The following is a 20,251-nucleotide window of genomic DNA, read 5'->3' on the forward strand; positions in this document are numbered from 1 at the left end:
GGGGCAGCAGAACTAGGAAGAGGGACAGGTTCAGTTATACACTGCAGTGGTGGGAGGGCCTCCCCTCTTCCCCCTGGCCTTGCTACCTCTGCTACCATCCTTCCTCATTCTCTGGATCTATCTTTCTCACCTGCAGCCCTTGTGTTTTGTGATTTTACAGCCATGGAATGTGGGGGCTGCAAGTCACAGAAGAAAAGAGGGACAGACATGGCTAGGAGAGCAAAGTCCCCCTTGGGTATTCCTGGGATGGTGCAGGTTTACAGGAAACAGGAGGGATGGGGATGGAGAACAAAGTCACTCATGTAACCACAGGACAGTGGGGGGAAGCAGGACTTGTGAAGAACAGACGGGGCCAGACAGCAAAGCCTCCTGTGTTTCCCTAACACAAACCCCATACCTCAGGTGGCTTCAGAGATGGTGTTGGGGCCACCATGCTCTGGTATCAGACCTCTCCCTACCCTCCCTCTGGCTCCTTTCATGCCCCCTCACCATTTCCTCATCTTCTAGCTTCCTCAGTTCCACGAAGCAGGATATCTGTAACCCCTTTAGCGCACTGCAGTGGTCGTGGTTAGGGCCGGATATAGAGCAGGAAGAGGAGTTCTGGGGACAGAAGGTAAGGGAGTGGCAGGTAATTTGAGTTGTTCCTGTTTCTAAATTTAAGCTCTGCTGAATTTCCTCTTCAAGGCAGGAAGCTTGGCTGTCTGGGATTAGGGTGGGGAAGGAGCATTACAGTCCCACTGTTGCCAATCCCAAGCGTTGCAAAAATCATGAGATTGGATTAAAGATCATGAGATTTTAAAAAATACTAAATGTAGATTTCTTTTTATTTGTTCTCTGATTTGTGGGCCTCTATGACTCCCATTGTCATGTGTTTCTCTCCAGCCATGAGGGCTAGAAAGTTACTCCAGGAGCTGGATCTTTAAGACAATCACCGACTATCATGAGACTCATGATAAAGTCATGAAAACTGGCGACACTTTTAAGTCCCAGGAGCTCTCCTATCTCAGGCCTCCTTATGCAGCTCATATGTTTTCTGCTTCTTTATTTCTGTAGCAGGAGGGGTGGGGAAGGTCTGAGGCAGAAGCCTGGCAGTGCAGGTAGGAGAAAGACAGACACAGGAGGACAGATTAGCCCAGGGGTCGGCAACCTTTCAGAAGCGGTGGGCTGAGTCTTCATTTATTCACTCTAATTTAAGGTTTCGGGTGCCAGTAATACATTTGAACGTTTTTAGAAGGTCTCTTTCTATAAGTCTATAATATATAACTAAACTATTGCTGTATGTAAAGTAAATAAGGTTTTTAAAATGTTTAAGAAGCTTCATTTAAAATTAAATTAAAATGCAGATCCCAGTGGCCAGAACCCGGGCAATGTGAGTGCCACTGAAAATCAGCTTGTGTGCTGCTTTCTGCACACGTGCCATAGGTTGCCTACCCCTGGATTAACTTTAGGAGACGCTGAACTTAAAAAGCTACAGCGGCCAGGGCTGGATTAACCTTTTGTGGGCCCAGAGCCAAACACATTTGTGGGTCCCCATGGAGGCAATGGAGCATGGCGTGGGGCAGAGGGCTGGCTAGGGCATGGCATGGCAGGAGTGGCCCCTTTTCACCCAGCCCAGTGTGAAGGCACTATTTATAAACTGGCAGTTGCCAGACACACAATGGCCCACCCGGCCCTATGAAGAAGCCAGCATGCCTCTTCCCCTCAGGGGTGGGACCAGACCACACCACACATGCACCCGCCAACCCACCCAACACCAGAACACCCCCCTGATTACCTGCGCCCTGTGCCTCCCTGCCCAAAGCCCTACCACAACTGCCCAGTACCCCACACAGAAACCCCACTCTCTAGTGCCCCAACACACAAAGTTCATCTCCGCCCACTCACAGCCCAGCACTCCCCCCTAGGCACCCCAGAGACCCACTCCCTCACGCCCTGCCTCCTGGCCACATTCACCAGCCCTCTGGGAGGCAACTGTGTCTGCCTGGCTGAGCCGGCAGTGCAGCCAGGGCTGGTCCCAGGGCAGGGAATTGTTCCAGCCCCTCAGGAGTGGTGTGATCAGCCAGACCAGGGCCTGCCCCGGCCAGGCTCCCTCAGGACCCACTTCCCTGAAGGGGCCCAGCCAAGCCCTCCGCACTGTCGTCCCCCCAACACATCTGGCTGAGACGGGCCAGGCTTCTGCACCAGTCCCAGGAGGCTCAGCTCCAGGGGGACAGGTGGGGCACCACAGGTGGTGGGAAGCAGAGACTGCCCAGAGCCTGAGGTTCACTGGGGTCCAGCCAGGAGGCAGAGAGAAGCTGGCAGGTGGGGCCTGGGGGTGGAGAGGCACCCTTGGCTGGCCAGCAGCAGGCTGAGAGGAGCAAGTGGTGAGCAGGGCAAGGGGGCAAGAAGCTGATCTCAGGGCACAGTGCAAGCAGAGCTGGTCAGGGCCCCTTCTGAGCAATGGCGCCATTGTAACCTGGCAGTGACAGCGGCACAGTTGCACCACTTTAGTACTTCAGTGTAGACACTGCTTACTCCAATGGGAAGTGTTCTTTTGTCAGTGTAGGTAATCCATCTCCACAAGAGGCAGTAGCTAGGTTGATAGAAGAATTCTTCTGTTGACCTAGCACTGTCTATTCAAGGACTTAGGTCAGCTTAACTATGCCACTCAGGGATGTGGATTTTTTATACCCTTGAGTGATGTAGTTATGCCAACTTAATTTTCTAGTGCAGACTGGGCCTTAGAAGTAATATTACTTTCTTTATTCAGATAAAGTTCCTTGTTCAGTGTTAGATGAAAGCAACTTTTTCTGTGATTCTTTACCATTGGCACATGCAGTGACATCAAAAGCAGTCTGGCTGTGAATCAACATAAATAAGAGGAAAACTAAATGCCAAAGTTCAGCCTGCGTCAAAGACTTTTAGTTTGCCAAGTACATGAAGTAGCCTGAGTAGAAGGAGCACTTCACAGAAAGTGGGGCACCACAGGTCAGCTCATTAATTGATGCACTGTGGAGTGAAGCTGAAAATACTTGTCAAGTATCAAAGGGGTAGCCATGTTAGTCTGGATCTGTAAAAGCGGCAAAGAATCCTGTGGCACCTTATAGACTAACAGACGTTTTGGAGCATGAGCTTTCGTGGGTGAAGTTGTCATTCACCCACGAAAGCTCATGCTCTAATACGTTTGTTAGTCTATAAGGTGCCACAGGACTCTCTGCTGCTGAAAATGCTTGGAAATCATTTGCTTTCACAAAGGAAGAGGGTGAGAATAGCAATTTACATTATTCAAAGAAAATGAGCTGAGTATTAATTCCAAAAGGGGTGTCATACACAAATAGGGATTCTTATACTGGAAGGTGTGGAGGCCTGAAAAAAGTGTGGACTTTTTTTGTATAAGGGTCCTATCTGAACTAGCAGAGCATTGCGACTTTGGTATCAATAAGGCAGACCATACAAGAGATCATCTAATAGCTGGAACTCAAAAGAAGGGACTTTCCAGAAAATAACAATTGATGTCCGGAACAGGAGGTGCAACAGTCACACCAGCAGTTTGTGCTAGAGAAAATGAAAGACGCTTCACAAGAAAGCAATCAGAGTTTGATACAAGAAGTAACCAAGGGGAAGTTCCCGCGGTGAAAAGAGAAGCATCATAAAATTATGCCTCCAAAGAGCATAGTTGTGGGAAACAAAAATGGCAGGTGTGGCAAGAGAGAACACAGGCCAGATTAGGTCTGTCCAACCAGTGGAAACATGTGCAGAAAATGTAAAAAAAAACTGCACTAGGAGTATGTTTGCTGAAGCAAAGGAATCTGGTAAGGGTGAGTGCTGCTTATTTCCTCAGATCTGCCTCCCAAGTCAGCCTTTGTGAACAGACATGGAGTGTTAGTTTCAAGATGTGAAAGCCTCTGGTTTAATCTAAAATTGATTCAGGATCAAAGGTGACTTTAAGGAGAAGAATCCTTGCCCTACACTGGAGAAGCCCATAGTGGTGTTCAATAGCCCATGGGATAAATACATTGTCTGGGTCAGTTCAAAGCCAATACTAGCTACAGAAGCAAAGAGTATGTGTTTGACATGCCTCTCATTAATGGCAACACCCCAAGTAACTTCCTTACCAAGCAGAGCCATTAAAATTAACCTTATAAATAGCATAGAGGAATATAGGACAGGAGTTGGCAAAGGTGGCCTTTTAGAGGGGAACCAGTGGCTATTCTACTGAGAGTGTACTCTGTGCTGGAGGGGGACAATCCTGCTGCTTCTGAAAGCGAAGGCAGAACTGAACAGGATGGTGAGAATGGCATAACAGAATGTATTACTGAACTGATGTGTGTGGCATACTGCTGTGATTCCAGTGATCAGTAAAACCTGTGTCTGCGTAGACCTGTGGAGGCTCCATGAGGCACGAAGGAGGGAAAGGTATAATTTTTTTTACTATGGAAGATATAGTATGTGCCAAGAGCTGCTCAATGCAGAAGAAGAGGAGGTGGGAACAATAAGAGCTGTTTTTTCATAGATTTTTAAGCCCAGAAGGGATCATTACATCATCTAGTCCGACCTCCTGTACATCACAGGTCTTTAAATTTCACCATTATCCCTGTATTGGACCCTGTAACTTGTGGTTGGCTAAAGTCTATCTTCCAGAAAGGCATCCAACCTTGATCTGAAAACATCAAGAGAAGGAGAATCCAGCACTCCCTGGGTAGTTTGTTCCAACCTATACATTATTTCTAATTTGAATTTCCTTAGATGTACATTGCAAGCATTGGTTCTTGTTCTGGCTGTCTCTGATAGATTAAAAAGCTATTTAGTATCGGGCATTTTCTCCTCATGAAGGTAATTATACACTATAGTCAAGTCTCCTCTCATGGCTGGTCTACACTAGAAAAGTTGATCGGCACAGTTACATCACTCAGGGGGGTGAAAAATCAACACCCCTGAGCAACTTATAGTTAAGTCAAAGTAAGGGCCTGTCTACACTTGCCATTTAAAGTGGAAAAATCTCTTTTTTGGGCAAAAATTGTGGGAGTGTCTGCACTTGCCAATGACTTTTTGCAGTGAAACTCAGAAGTTTCATCGCACACAAAAAAACCAAAACACCTCCATGAGAGGTGTACAGCTCTTACCAAGGATGCTTTTGCGGTGATGTGCAAGTGAAGACACATTCTTCCTATTTACAGAGCTTTTAGCCTCCTGAGGATATCCCACAGTGCCTAAGTGACCACTCTGGCTAGCAGCTCTGCTGCTCTGATGCCAGGTAAACAGACATCCACCCCTCCCCCTGTAAAACCCTGGGAACTTTGAAACTCCCCTTCCTATTTTCCTGGCAAGTGCTCACTTATCATCTGGCCAGGTGACAAGGCCTGCTCCAGGGAGGAAAGATGCTTGGAGAAAAGATGAGCTTCTGGAGCTGATCAGTGTTTGGAGGGGAGGAGGCTGTGCAGGGACCCAGGATGCCCTGCGATCACACACACCCCTTCTCACAAGACCCATCATCAAAATGGAGAGAGCTGCCATGTGGGCTAGCTGCCCTCAGTGCACTGATCTCATCCATCATGGAAGTGCTGCAAATGTAAACACCCTCTAACGCCTGTGGAAGTAAGTGAGTACACAAACTAGTGCTTTTCTTTCGCCAGTTTACTATCAATGTTGAAACTGACAGCGCAAAAACTCTGCAAGTATAGACAGCCTAAATCCTTGTGTAAACAACATTACGTTACCAAAAGAATTCTTCCATCAATCTAGATATTGCCTCTTGGGGAGGTGGATTTACTGCAGTGACTGAAGAACTCCTCCCATTGCTGTAGTGTCTACACCAGTGGTTGGCAACCTTTCAGAAGTGGTATGCTAAGTCTTAATTTATTCACTCTAATTTAAGGTTTCACGTGCCAGTAATACATTTTAACATTTTTAGAAGGTCTCTTTCTATAAGTCTATAATATATAACTAAACTATGGTTGTATGGTTGTTTGTTTGTTTGCTTTTGTTTGTATGTAAAATAAATAAGGTTTTAAAATGTTTAAGAAGCTTCATTTAAAATTAAATTAAAATGTAGAGACCCCAGACTGGTGGCCAGGACCCAGGCAGTGTAAGTGCCACTGAAAATCATGTGCCATAGGTTGCCTACACCTGTTCTACACTAAGCACTAGAGCAGCACATCTGCAGCTACGCCACTGTAGCGTAGACACCTACTACAGTGACAGAAGGAGGTTTTCTGTCACTATCGTACATCCACCTCTCCAAGAGGCAGTAGCTTGGTTGACAGAATACTTCTTCTGTTGTCCTACCTGTGCTGGAGGTTTGGGCAACCTAACTACACTGTACAGGGTGTAAAACTTTTCAGAGCTCTGTGCAATGTAGCTAGATCAACCTAAGTTTTAGGTGTAGACCAGGCCTGAGATAGGCCTGTTTCCCCCCAGTCTGTTACTGATGAGGCCCAAGGCTGCATCTGTAGTAAATGACCCTCACTGAGTAGCGTGACACTGTATGGAATATGTGGGATACTTTATGATATTGTTGACACCAATATAATAAAATTGCAAGGAATCTGACCAGGTATGCTGGGTGAGATATCTGCAAAAAAGTTACATTTTGCCAAATATGATAATCTTGTTTATATGTTTGTATAATAAACTATGGATATGTAGGTATATCTGTATTTCCAAACCTGTGCTGTGTTTCTGGGTTGTACCCCCCCACCCAACAGATTGGCATCAGCGCTGCCTAGCCTGTTTGATGGCCCATCAAGGGCCATCAACTGTACAATGAACCATTGAAAGGAGCCAGGGAAGACACCTTCTAAGTCATCAAGGCATGTGGTATGTTTGTGGACAAAGAATGCAAAGGGTTCCATGCCAAGTGCTGTGAAGCTTGTTTTTAGGACACAGAAAGTACAAGCCACATAGCAAAAGACTACAAAAGGCAGCTGCATCATCTCCATTTTGTCTTCAGTCCTGCTTCTTACCTCTGGAGTGACTTATCTACAAACTGAAACTCTGAACAAAGAACTGAATGACCCATCCAAGCTGTGGATGTACTCCAGAGGGACTTTTAAGCCAGCAAACTCACCAATATTACTATGGACTTTGATAGTCTCTGTATGTATGTGATTGCTTTACCATTTAAAAACTCTCTTCTTGTTCTTTCTGTTTCCTTTATAATAAACCTTTAGTTTTGGATGCTAAAGGGTTGGCTGGCAGCATGGTATTTGGGTAATATCCAACCTAATATTGACCTGGCAGTGTGTCTGGCCCTTTGGGGTTCAGACTAACGTTGTATAGTGAGCCAAGTTTTTTAAATAACTCCTCACCTTACTGGACGTAGGTGCTGATTGGGAGCCAGAGAAATGGAATGCAATGAAGGGGGCTGTGTGATTTCTTTTTTCAGCTTCTTGATAATCAATGTGGGGGATCAGAATCACAGTTTGTGATTGGTTGGGGAGTTTAACTTCAGTGTTACTCATCAGTCTTGGGAATATTTGCTCTCCCTTTTGCAGCCCACTTTGACCTTGGTATTTCCAGTGAGGGCTGCCACAGGAGCACCGAGTCACAAGGAGCTGCAGGGCTGGCCTCAGGGTTTTTGCCGCCCCAAGCTGCAGAAGAAAAAAAAAAGCCGCGATTGTGATCAGCGGCAGCTTCACCATGCTGCTTTCTTCTTCAGAGGCAATTCGGCAGCAGGTCCTTCCCTCCGAGAGGGACCGAGGGACCCGCTGCCAAATTGCTGCTGAAGATCCCGACCTGCTGTCCCTTCCCCTTGGCTGCCCCAAGCACCTGCTTGCTGAGCTGGTGCCTGGAGCTGGCCCTGAGGAGCTGGCAGTCTCTGTCCATTCATATGTAATTTTTTTCATAGATTCACAAATTTCAAGGCCAGAAGGGACCATTGTGATCATTTAGACTAATCTCTTGTAGAATATAGGCCATAAAACTTCTCCAGAATAATTCCAAGAGCATAGCTTTTAGCAAAACACCCAATCTTAATTTAAAATTGTCAGTGATGGAAAATTCACCGTGACTCTTGGTAAACTGTTTCAATAGCTAGTAACCCTGTACTGATACAATTTATGCCTTATTTCCTGTCTGAATTTGTCTAACTTCAACTTCCAACCCCTGAATCATGTTATATTTTTGTCTGCTAGACTGAAAAGCCTATTATTAAATATTTTCCTATGCACATACTTACAGACTGATATCAGATCACCCCTTAACCTTCTCTTTGTTAAATTAAACAAATTGAGCTCTTTGAATCTGTCACTACAAGGCATGATTTCTAATCCATAAATCATTCTCATGCCTCTTCTCTGAACTTCTCCAATTTAGTAACATCCTTTTTGAATTATAGGCACCAGAACTGGACAAAATATTACAGCAGTGGTCACATGAGTGCCGAATGTAGAGATAAAATGACCTCTCTGCTCGTACTCGAGAGCCCTCTGTTTACACATCCCAGGATGGCATTTGCTCTTTTAGTCACAGAGTCACACTGGGAGTTCATGTTCAGCAGATTATGCACCAAATCTTTTTCAGAGACACTGATTCCCAGGATAGCGTAAGTGAGGCCTATATTCTTTGTTCCAAGATGTATGCATTTACATTTAGCCATAGCAAAATGCCTAGTGTTAGCTTGCACCCAGCTCACCACTATGAATCAGTGACCTGTCCTCTTCATTGTTTACCATTTCCCCAATTTTTATGTCATCTGCAACCTTTATCAGTGATGATTTTTTGTTTTCTTCCAGGTAATTGATAAAAATGTTAAATAGCATCTGGCAAAGAACCAATCCATGCAGAACCCCCCTGGTAACACACTTACTCAGTGATGATTCCCCATTTAAAATGACATTTTGAGACCTATCAGCCAGTTTTAAATCCATTTAACGCACGCCATGTAATTTTATATCATTCTGGTTTTTTAATCAAAATGTTGCGTGGTACCAAGTCAAATGCCTTACAAAAATCTAAGAATATTATGCCTGCACTATTACCTTTATCACCCAAACTTGTAATCTCATAAAAATATAGCAAGTTAGTTTGATAGGATCCATTTTCCATAAACATATGTTGAGGTGCATTAATTACATTACCTCTTTTAATTCTTAATTATTCAAGTCTTATATTAGCCATGTAAGGCTGACAGGCCTATTATTATCTGGGTCATCTTATTTACCCTTTTTAAAACTTGGCACACCATTAATTTTCTTCCAGTCTTCTGGAACTTCCCCAGTGCACCAAGATTTATGGAAAAATCTACATTAACGGTCCAGCAAGCTCTTCACCAGCTCTTTTAACTGGATGCAAATTATCTGGAGCTAAAAATGTCTGACTTTAGTAGTTTCTATTTAACATTGTCCAGAGATAGTAATGGAGAGGAAAGAGTATTATCATCACCATAGGATGAGACTATATAATCTATTTTTCCTCAAATATAGAACAAAAATATTTATTGAACATATATGTCCTTTCTGCATTATTATTGATAATTGTATCATTTCCATCTAGTAACAGACCAGTATGATTGTCATGATTCTTTTTGTCCTAATATTTTGAAAATCTTCTTATTATTATCCTTAACGCTGTCAGCCATAGAGTTCGCCTTGTGTCCCTTTGCTTCCCTTATCAATTTTCTACAATTTCTAACTGCTGATTTATATTAATTACTATCAAATTCCTCTTTCTTCCATTTGTTATATTTTTTTTTGTCACTGAGTGGCACAGATGATTCACTCTCAGGTTCACCAGGAAATAAAGTCAAAGTCTAGTTGCGGTATATCCAGTACTGATGAAGGGGTGGATCAGCAGCCCTACCCACACAATTAAGGTTGAATTTCCAGCCCCCCCATTGAGTGTTCCTGATTTTCCTCTGGAATCTTCCTCCCATGGGCAGTAGGGAGTTCAGTCTTTGAGGCCCATTCAGTCCTTTGCCTCTGTGCCAGCTGTAAACTACTCAGTGCCAATTCCTCAGCTGATTTTTCAGATGAGGACACTTGTCCCACTGGGAATTAGAGAGAAAGAGAGGACCTCGCCCCCAAAACTCATTCCAAATGTGCCCATTGAAGGGGCTTCACAATCAAGGGAATAACTTTCATTCACTGTCATCCTAGGTTGGACTGGAACCAGTGTTGAGCGATACAAGGCACCATGTACCAGGCCTGATCCTCCTGAGCCAGCCAGCCAGTCACCCACAGCTAGGGGCTGGATTGGAATGGGTGACATTTATTAAATAAATTGTGTGTAACAGGCCCATTCCTATAGGACAGGTGCCCTCATTATTCTATCATAGAGGAAAGCAGTAGATGTGGTATATCTTGACTTTAGTAAGACTTTTAATACTGTCTTGCATGGCCTTCTCATAAACAAACTAGGGAAATACAACCTAGATGGAGCTACTATAAGGTTGGGGCATAACTGATTGGAAACCATTTCCAAAGACCATTTAGCAGTGGTTCACAGTCAAGCTGGAAGGACATATCAAGTGGGGTCCTCCAGGGATTGGTCTTGGATCTGGTTCTGTTCAATATCTTCATCAGTGATTTAGATAATGGCATAGAGAGTACACTTATAAAGTTTGCAGATGATACCAAGCAGGGAAGGGTTGCAAGTGCTTTGGAGGATCGGATTAAAATTCAAAATGATCTGGACAAACTGGAGAAATGGTCTGAAGTAAATAAGATGAAATTCAATAAGGACAAATGCAAAGTGCTCCACTTAGAAAGGAACAATCAGTTGCACACATGCAAAATGGGAAATGACTGCCTAGGACAGTGGTCCCCAACCTTTTCCAGGTGGTGGGCGCTGGACGACGCGCCACTGAGGACCATGGCTGGTGGACAAGCATCCACCAAGAAATGGCAACGTCAAGAAGCATCCCTGCCTAAATAGTGTCATCAAGAAGAGTCGCTGCTGAAATACCACCAAAAACCAGCGGCATTTCAGCAGCGACGCCTCTTGATGACGCCGCTTTTCGGCAGCATTTCGGCAGATGCCTGTCCGCCGGCCAGTATGCGGGCGAACATAGATATCCCAGAAGGCGCCATGGTGCCCGCGGGCACTGCACTGGGGACCACTGGCCTAGGAAGTAGTACTGTGGAAAGGAATCTGGAGGTTACAGTGGATCACAAGCTAAATATGAGTCAACAGTATAACACTGTTGCAAAAAAAGCAAACATTAGGCCTCAGCTGGAGTATTATGGAGTATTATGTCCAGTTCTGGGAGCCACATTTCAGGAAACATGAACAAACTGGAGAAAGTCCAAAGAACAACAAAAATGATTAAAGGTCTAGAAAACGTGACCTACGAGGGAAGATTGAAAAAACTGGGTTTGTTTAGTCTGGAGAAGAGAAGACTGGAGGGAGGGACATGATAAGAGTTTTCAAGTACGTAAAATGTTGTTACAAGGAGGGGGGAGGTAAATTGTCCTGAGGATAGGACAAGAAGCAATAGGCTTAGATTGCAGCAAGGGTGGTTAAGCACTGTAATAAATTGCCTAGGGAGGTTGTGGAATCTCCATCATTGGAGATTTTTAAGAGCAGGTTAGACAAATACCTGCCAGGGATGGTCTAGATAACACTGAGTCCTGCCATGAGTTCAGGGGTCTGGAGTAGATGACCTCTCAAGATCCCTTCCAATCTTATGATTCTATGAGCAGTGTTGGGTCTAACTGGCCACTTGATGGCAGCCTCAGCAGAGAAACCATGGACTGAACAGGTCAGGAGACTGGAATCCCCGCAGGAGCTCATCAGGGCAGGGTGAAGCACAGTGGGCAGGTGTGTGTTTGTGTCAGATGGAGTTTGCTCTGCTTCTGCCTGGGCTATACACCCTCTAGAGTTACAGGAGTTAGTCTCTAGGGGCTGCCAAGCTGCTTCCTCCCCCAGCACTGAGTTCCCTTTTCCTTCCATCCCCCAAAACATCTGGCTATGTTAGTTTCCATAGCTCACAGAGCAGGTCAAATGCTGCCAAGGAACAATCAGTGGAGAAAAGAGGCCATGGAATGTGTCAACAGATGCCAAACAATGTCTGCCACCAGCTCTGGTCTGGGAGCTTTTCTCACTCTCTCCAGCCTTGACTGGAATAGTACCCTTAGGTGCCCCAGTATAGACAGCTGTCTGCTCCAGCAGCTGTTGATTAGATCAGCACCATGTCCCTTAAACTGGCTCTCAAGAAGGTTTGATGACATGGCACTGCAAATGGTAAAGGCAGATGGTGGCCCATAAGTCTGGGGTTCCCAGCACAGCTAGCACTGGAATTAGTAACAATGGGTAATCATTAGAAAAGGTCTCTAGTGCAAACAAGACATCTGTATGTGCATATGTGTGTGTGCGTGTGTTCCTCTTTCTTTCAGGCTGTGTGGTTTCCTTGTTTTGTTCTCGCTCTTGCTTGTGGCTGTGTTTTTGATCTGGAGGCAGCTTGCTTCTTAAGAGATGGCGCAGATCACCAGTCCTCTGCAGAAAGATTTCCACCTCCAGCTCCTCCCCAAACACTGGGTTTCCCCCGCTCTTGGCTATTTTGTCCCAGAACAGAATCCGAAGCATCCTACAACTTCTTGTTTCTAAACTTCACCTCAGTTTGAGTTGAATTTGGGGCTCAGAATGTTTACCTCCTTCATCAGATTAATCTCTTGTTATCTCTCTCAAATGATCTAGAAAGCTACAGTAGGGGCTTGTCTACACTTCAAACATTGCAGCAGCACAGCTGCAGCTGCGCCACTGTAGTGCTACAATGAAAAAATGACCCGTGCCAATAGGAGGGCTTCTTCTACCTGCGTAGAAAATTCACCTTCCTGAGAGGCGATAGCTGGGTCAACAGGAGAATTCTCCCATCGACCTAGTGCTGTCTACAGATTTACCGTGTTACTTAGGGATGTGGATTTTTCTGAGATTGACCTAATTTCCTCATGTAGACCAGGCTTTAAGCTGAGCAGGCCAGGAAGAAGCTTTGATATTAAATGATAAATGCTTTGAAACTTTGTTTCCGTCATAAAAGCAACAAATTTGTACGACTGTAACAATAGGCAAGGGCAGTGTAAGAGGAAGAGCAGGACGAAGGAGTCTGACAGAGCCAGAGAACACAGAGAGACAGGATTCAGGCACTTTCAGCATGCCCCCATTATCTGTGGGCCTGAGGCCCACTTCTCACACAGACATAAGCTACAGGTGCTGACCCTGCTTTGATCTCCCACCACGATGCCTCTGATTGCCACTCCACCACTGAGATGAGTTGTTACCACACGGAGTTGCTCTGACTTGAATGTCCTCATGGCCAGGACTGAGCGGGCTATGGAGACTGAAGCTCCCACTCAGCCAGAGATGGGGTTCCTCAGGAGAGGGTCAGGTATACTGCTGAAGGGTGCTGTGCATGCATGTATGGCAGGGGGAGCTCTCTCTGCCTTTGGCAGGCTGGGGTTACACAGAAGGGATGCTAAATAAGTCCCTTGGGTCAGTGCCAAATTCCCTCCAAATAATTTAAAAACATTCATCAAATTGCAGCTATAAAAAGTCCGTGAAATCTGAGCTGGAGAAGCCCCTCCAAATCCCATCTCTTTACCCACTTGAGGCCAAGAGCCTGTCCCACCTCTGCTCCCCCCATTAGTTCTCTAGGGCTTCTAACCTCCAGTGTCCTGAGTATTGGAGTCTAGGCCCTTCCTTTGGAGACATGTTCACAAACACTTCAGCCTGGGGATGGCTCCTGTGTGACTTTCTCTTGGCTCAGACTCAGTCCTTTCTCCTGAATTTTATCCCTCCTTGGCTCCCTAAACAATCCCCCAGCCCCAGTTTACATTCCTGCCCACTTGCAAACTATCAATACTGAGCTGAAGATTTTTGAAGCCAGAGCAAGTAATTGGATATTGCCCTTGTGAAGTGCTCTCCAGCGACAGACCCGGCCATCCAGTCCCACAGTGAGGAGTGCATGGTAGAGACAGATGGATTATTAGACAGACAGCTATGATACCTACAGTAATAAAGAGACTGATGTTCTAAAAAAGATCTAAGAAACATACTAGCTGTGGCCAGTGCACAAGGCCATTTCCATTTGACATTTTCTGGGATTTCGGCATTTATGAACATGACAGCCCAGCGTGATGCTGTTGCAAAGAGGACTAATGGGATTTTTGGATGCATAAAGAAGAGAATAGCCCGTAGAAGCAGGGGGGAGGTGATTCCACCTGTGTATATGGCAATGGTGAGACTGATCCAGTGCTCATGTCCATATTTCTAAAAGGATGTTGAAAAATTGGAGAGTGTGCAGAGAAGAGCCGCATAAAATTATTTAAGGTCTGAAAAATCTGCCTTACAGTGAGAAACATAAGGAGCTCGATCTATTTAGCTTGTCGAAGAGGCAATCTACAACTACCTTCTTTGTAGCAAACAAAGGCTTAACAAGACCCAGTGGGTGGAAGCTCAAGTGAGAAAAATTCAAGCTGGACATAAAATCTAAGTTTTTAACAGTGGAACAATTTATCAGAGGATGTGGTAAATTTCCTGTTACTTAGGCATTTTAAATGAAAACTGGGTATCATTCCAAAAGACCTGATTTAGCTCAACCATAAGTTATTGGACTTGTTCTAGAATCACTGACACCCTCTATGGCCTGTATAATACAGGTGGACAGACTAGATGATCACAATGGTGCCTTCTGGCCTTAAAATTTATGACATGGACATACAACACATGCACACACAGGCATCTGGCCGGAAGCTGCCATCTCATTGTCCTGCACTTTGGTCTGATGATAAAATTCCACTCCTTGGAGGGTGTTTGGGGCTGATGGCAACAGGTGGCTGGTAACAGGGAGAACCACTGCCCCCTTTCCCCCCACCCTCCAACCACACACGTGCTGCCCTTACTGCCCACGGCAGTATGGAAAAGAGTTCAGGTGTGCTATCATGAGTGAGGGGGAAGTCAATGTCAGGGTCTTGTAGAGGGCTCATCTTGGGACCTCCCAGTGTATCTGGGTTTTACTAGACATCTTGGTCAATACGGGTTGAGTGTGTATCTCTCCCTCCCTCTCTCACTATGTCTTCATCTTTTGCTTTTTTTCTTTTCCTCCATGCCCTGGGTGTCCTTAACCCTCCAACTGGCAGAAGCTGAGAGTGGACAGTGGGGGATAGATCACTTGATGATTTCCCTGTTCTGTTCATTCCCTCTGAAATATCTGGCAATGGGTCACCATCAGAGACAGGATACTGGTTTAGATGGACCATTGCTCTGACCCAATGTGGTCTTTCTTTCTTTCTGCTGTTTTACATAACCAAATTTCTCAGGCCATCTCTTAGAGACCCACAATCCCATCCAACCTAATTCTGAATCTATGTGGACAGTGTTGCATCAAAAGTTAGACTCAGATATTCATGCCACTTTGGAGAGAGAGACAGAAAAGGGAGCAGAGGAACAGCAGAAACCTCGGGTGAAAAAAGGAGTGGAAAGAGGGAGAGATATTGTACTACTGTGAGAGCTGTCTTAACAAAACCGGAAAAATAAAATGAACTCAATAGCTATATAAAAAGAAAGTTCTAGAAACATAATTAGAGTAAAGAGAGATGGATCCAGTGAAAAAACAGGGTGAAAATCAAAGCAAAGACATGTATAAATATAGAGGGAAAAGAACAGAAAGGGAAAGAGAAAACTTCTAATGAACGAATGACTCCATTGTAGATCCTGGCTGCAGTAACACCATGCTTTGTGCCAGCTGAGATCTTGGGTAGCTTCTGTGCCACTACTCAGAGCCTGGGCAGTTTTTTCAGGAGAAAATATTTTTTGGCGAGCAGGGCAAAGATGGGTGTCAGCAACAGTTCAGTTCTAAACACTTTTGTCAGCTTAGAAAATAGACCATAAAAGCAGCAAAAGCAGCACTTGTCCCTAGCCAGTACGGCATACTCTTTGGGACAGTAGAATGTTATCAATAAAATGAACCAAAAAATAAGAAAAGTACAAAAAATAGATTTCCTTGTTCTGGTCACCTTGAAAGAAAGAATGATCAATATTTAGTAAAATATTTTCCTTACCACTTTTTCTTGCTCTTTCTCTCTGCCTCTCTTGCGTGCTGTGTTTATCACCAGGTGTACATGATCTCAGAGAAACAACAACTGACACAGCAGAGAAAAATGATGATTTTCAGAAAGCTGCTCAGATGTTGGCCTTTCTGGCTCCTCCTCTCTTTCAACCGTTCCAACAAGGGCTTGATGACGGTTCAAGGTCTGGTCAGGGTCCATGCACTTCCTTCTTCTTTGAATGGTGATTTCCCATAAGCATTTCAACTCAATTCTCGATATCAAGGGAAAAGTTGACTAAAGAAGGGGGTTATTGAATACAGTGCTTGTCTTATGCAGAAGTGACTATGGAAAGCCACGAGGGCCTGCTGGCTGTACACCCATGTATAAGATGCCATGACTGGGCAGGGGCTTTGAAAGGTCAATGAGTGGAAACTTGCATGGTTTCAGGGTGCGTGTGCATTTATGAGGTTGTGTGGTAGCAGGCCAAGGGGATTCTCTGTGGGTTTGTAGATTTGGAATATGTCAAGGTTAAGTCGGGGTTAATAATCACAACCTCTGTTCCTGATCTATGCAAACCTTGTCTCCCCCCAACCCCCACAAGTGAGTACAGCCCGGGCAGCGGCACGGCAAGCCTTCTGCAGCAATTCCCCAGTGAACTGTCCCCTGCCAATGTGCCCCCACCCAGACACAGGAAATCCTAGGGGCTGAGGACACTTCATGGCCCATTCATAAGGTTCCAAGTTGGTCACAGATTCTGTGACTTTACGTGTCCTCTGTGACTCCAGCTCCATGCAGCGGGGATTGAGCTGTCAGCCCTGGCCAGTGGGGCTCGGGCTTCAGCCCTGGGCAGCGGGGATTGGGCTTCTATGATTTTTTGTTTACTGCTCATATCCTGCCCGTGACTTTTACTAAAAATACCTTTGACAAAATCTTAGCCTCCTTGACTTCACTTGTGATGCTGCTGAAGAGGAAACCAATTACTGCCCATTCTGTTGGTAGGCACAGTTCCTGTCCTATCAGCTAGGAACTGGGCTGAGAAACCACAAACCCATTTGAAATAGGTACTGAACAGCTATCAGATGGAAATTATTTTTGATCACTAGGCCTAAAGGTTTGGGATTAGGGGTGAGCAGGCAGAATAGGATCCTGAGTGAGAGGGGAGCTAAATCTCTAGAGGGCACGGCTGGGATTAGGGGTGAGCAAGGAGAAGAGGGATACACTGCATGTATCAATGCCCTCAGGATGCTAAGGTAGATAAGAGTCTCTGCTGCTGCTGAATTTCAGCAATTTCCCCTCGGGGGGAGGAGGGGGCTTTTGTGGTTTCCCACCCACACTCTGTTGGTCTCTTTCTCTGAATCTCAGCCTCAGCCAACAGAACGGAAACCCACTGAGCCCCCAGACATAGCTGAGATTTCATCTGTCTGCCACCCACTCCATCTCCTCCACACAACCACTCATCCCCCATCTCAGGGGGCGACAGAGCCAGGTTTTGGGTGCTTCTGGAGGAGTTGGGACAGCAAGTTACAGTGGTGACGTTCGTCATGTCACCCGCAGCACGTCACAGAGCCATGTCTGAAATACAGTGTGTGGCATGCCACTGCTAGGCTGAGGCACTGGGGGCAGGACTGAGAGGGTCCAATATGCAGCGGCTCATCTGCTCACTCGTACAGGTTTCTGGACAAATAAAGCTGTTCACAAACAGGGAAAGAGTTGTATGTGCAGGAGCCAGAACAGTCACAGCAGCTGGATTAAGCCTATGGAACTCACTGTTGGGTGAAACAAGATACCTCCCCCGCCCCAACTCAGTGTATGTGGGGAAGCTGGGGGGAGGCAGGCAGACCTAGACAGATTAAAAGGGAAGGGTCCCCTACTGAGTCACCCACGCCACTCCCAGCAGCACAGCACCCTCCTGCTTTGTGCAGGGGCATTGAGAGCAGTGACTTAGGGGTACTGTGGTGAGGTGAGTCAGTAGGGAGCTTTTCCTCATCTGTTCATTTGACAGGGTTTTCCTAGGAAGTTTCCTATCCAGATACTCACCAGACCCTATTCAGCACGTGAGAACCCATGGGATTGGGCTCACAGCCCAGGGTGGACTGTCTGTAACACTTTCATCTGAGCACCTCAAAGCCATTTACAATCATTGATTAAACATCAGAAGCAGAGCTAGGTGAATAATATTAGTCAAAAGGTTTCTCTGATGAATTTCACATCTTTCTCATAAATTATTAAACTTTTTTTAATGTCATGCAAAATTGCTCCCAACTCTCTTGGGAGTATTTGCCATTATTGGGGAAACTGAGGCATAGACAGGGCATGTGATTCATCTGAGGTCACACGATGAGTCAATAGCAAAGTGAGGAACACAAGCCAAGAATCCTAATTCCAAGTCCCCCTGGCTCTAGCCAACTAGTGCCTAAGCCCCACTTCCCTCCCAGAGGTAGGTATGGAACCCAGGAGTCCTGGCTCCTAGTCAGCGCTGCATTAACCCCTTGGTCCCAGCCCTCCTTGTTCTAAATCAGTCAACAACTGTGTTTTTGAAACGTACATTTCTGAGTAGCAAATTCCTGAACACTTCAGTGGAGAGAGAGGATTGTTCATAGACTTTAATGGGGAGACAGAATGCTCCTAGAGTTCACTGGAGACTGGAGGAATGACCTACTTCAACCTGAGCCTGAGAAGGAGCCAGAATTTACCAATGTACATTGCCAAAGAGCCACAGTAATACATCGGCAGCCCCCAGCAGCTCCCAGCGCCTCCCACCTACCCACAGCCCTGCCTATCAGCACCTCTCCCTCCTTCCCCACACCTCCAATCAGCTGTTTTGTGGAGTGCAGGAAGCTGGGGGGGGAGGGGAAAGAGCGCAAGCACGGCAGGCTCATGGGAGGGGGCAGGAAGGAGTGGAGTGAGGGCAGGGCCTGGGGCAGAGCCAGGGATAGAGCAGTGAGCACCCCCCCGGCCCATTGGAAGCTGGTGCCTGTAGCTCCAGCCCTGGAGTCAGTGTCAATACAAGGAGCCGCATATTAACTTCTGAAGAGCTGCATGTGGCTCCGGAGTCCCGACCTAGTTCTTTAACGGTAAGAGAAGAACCCGGTTGCCCACAGATTTAATTGGGAACTGAATGAATGCCCAGAGATATAATGGGGACTGGGGATGCCCACAAGCCATAATGAGGTGGAAGAAAACCCAGTCAACAATAGTAGCTCAAAAATTACACCTTTGAGCAACAAAACGTCAACAACTTCAAAGACCAGAAGATTTCTCTCTGCGGCAGAACAGTTGACACCTGTTGTAGCTTTTGGAGGGGCGTTTCAGCTGCCAGACGCAGACAAATGCATGCCTGTAAAGAGCCCTTTACTAATGAGACTTTCTTTACTTCCTCCCACCCATGTTGAACTTCCAGAGAAACCTGCCCCAGTTCAAACCCATGTAGAATCACACAGAGATCAGTGTAGGGACAGCCCTGTCTTAGGAATCATATTTTATATCAGGACGACTTCATGATCTTTGGGAATCAAAAAGAAAATCTGGTCACTCTTACTGGGGCTTGTTTTTTTTTTCTGAACCTCTGAGGGGACGCCAGCAATAGCCCCTGGGGAAGAGAGGCCTTTTAACAGGTAAACAAGAAACTCTACCATCTTAACCCTTGATTGTGGACACAGCGAGATCAAAGTAGGGCTTTGAAAGCCAGAAACCTAACCTTATTAGCAGCTACAGCCAAGGCAAACACGTCGCACCTGAGCTCTCCGTTCATTCCAAAGCAGTCTTCAAATTCCTGGTCCCAGTTTCACTGGCCTGAGACTTAGCTGTGGGGTAAGGCAGCGGGAAAGGTGGCCATGTTAAGGCACTGGACTGAAACTCTAGAAATCTAAGAGTTCTGCCATTTATATTCCTGTATGACCTTGGACAAGTCACTTCCTCCCCCTGTACCTCAGTTTCCCCAGCTACACAATGGGATAATACTTCCCTATCTCACAGGGGTGTTGTCAGGCTAAATTTGTGAGTGCTCTTACCAGATATGGATGTAGCAAAGCCTGTAATAATAAGCTACCTCAGAGACCTCTTCACCCACGGCATTCCCCAGACAGCTTCTTGTAAAACTCCCCAGGTTCATCGGTGGGGATGGAAACTAGGAGTGTCTTGAGTTCCTAACTACAAGCCTTTGTTACTTGAGCTAAAAGAATAACTCTGGGAGCAGTAGGAGGCTTTTCTTTCTGTGCATCAGCAACTGGAGGGAACAGGACCCAGAGCCACTGTGTCACATATGGTTCACGGGAACCATGCAGTAGGCCCAG

At 45.8% G+C, this 20,251-nt stretch overlaps 1 protein-coding gene across 3 annotated transcripts in view; it reads right to left on the reverse strand.

The window, feature by feature from the left end:
* CD4 (CD4 molecule) overlaps positions 1-20,251 on the reverse strand; it is a 57,578-nt gene that overhangs the window by 12,914 nt on the left and 24,413 nt on the right. The window contains exon 2 of one of the 3 annotated variants that reach the window (XM_050967430.1): positions 15,972-16,230. The exons of the other annotated variants lie outside the window; for them this stretch is intronic. The gene's annotated coding sequence lies outside the window, so the exon portion shown is untranslated. The remainder of the gene's footprint in view (positions 1-15,971; positions 16,231-20,251) is intronic. 3 annotated transcript variants of the gene reach the window in all.

Source organism: Gopherus flavomarginatus, chromosome 1 (genome assembly GCF_025201925.1).
Source record: "Gopherus flavomarginatus isolate rGopFla2 chromosome 1, rGopFla2.mat.asm, whole genome shotgun sequence".
Lineage (NCBI taxonomy): Eukaryota > Metazoa > Chordata > Testudines > Testudinidae > Gopherus > Gopherus flavomarginatus.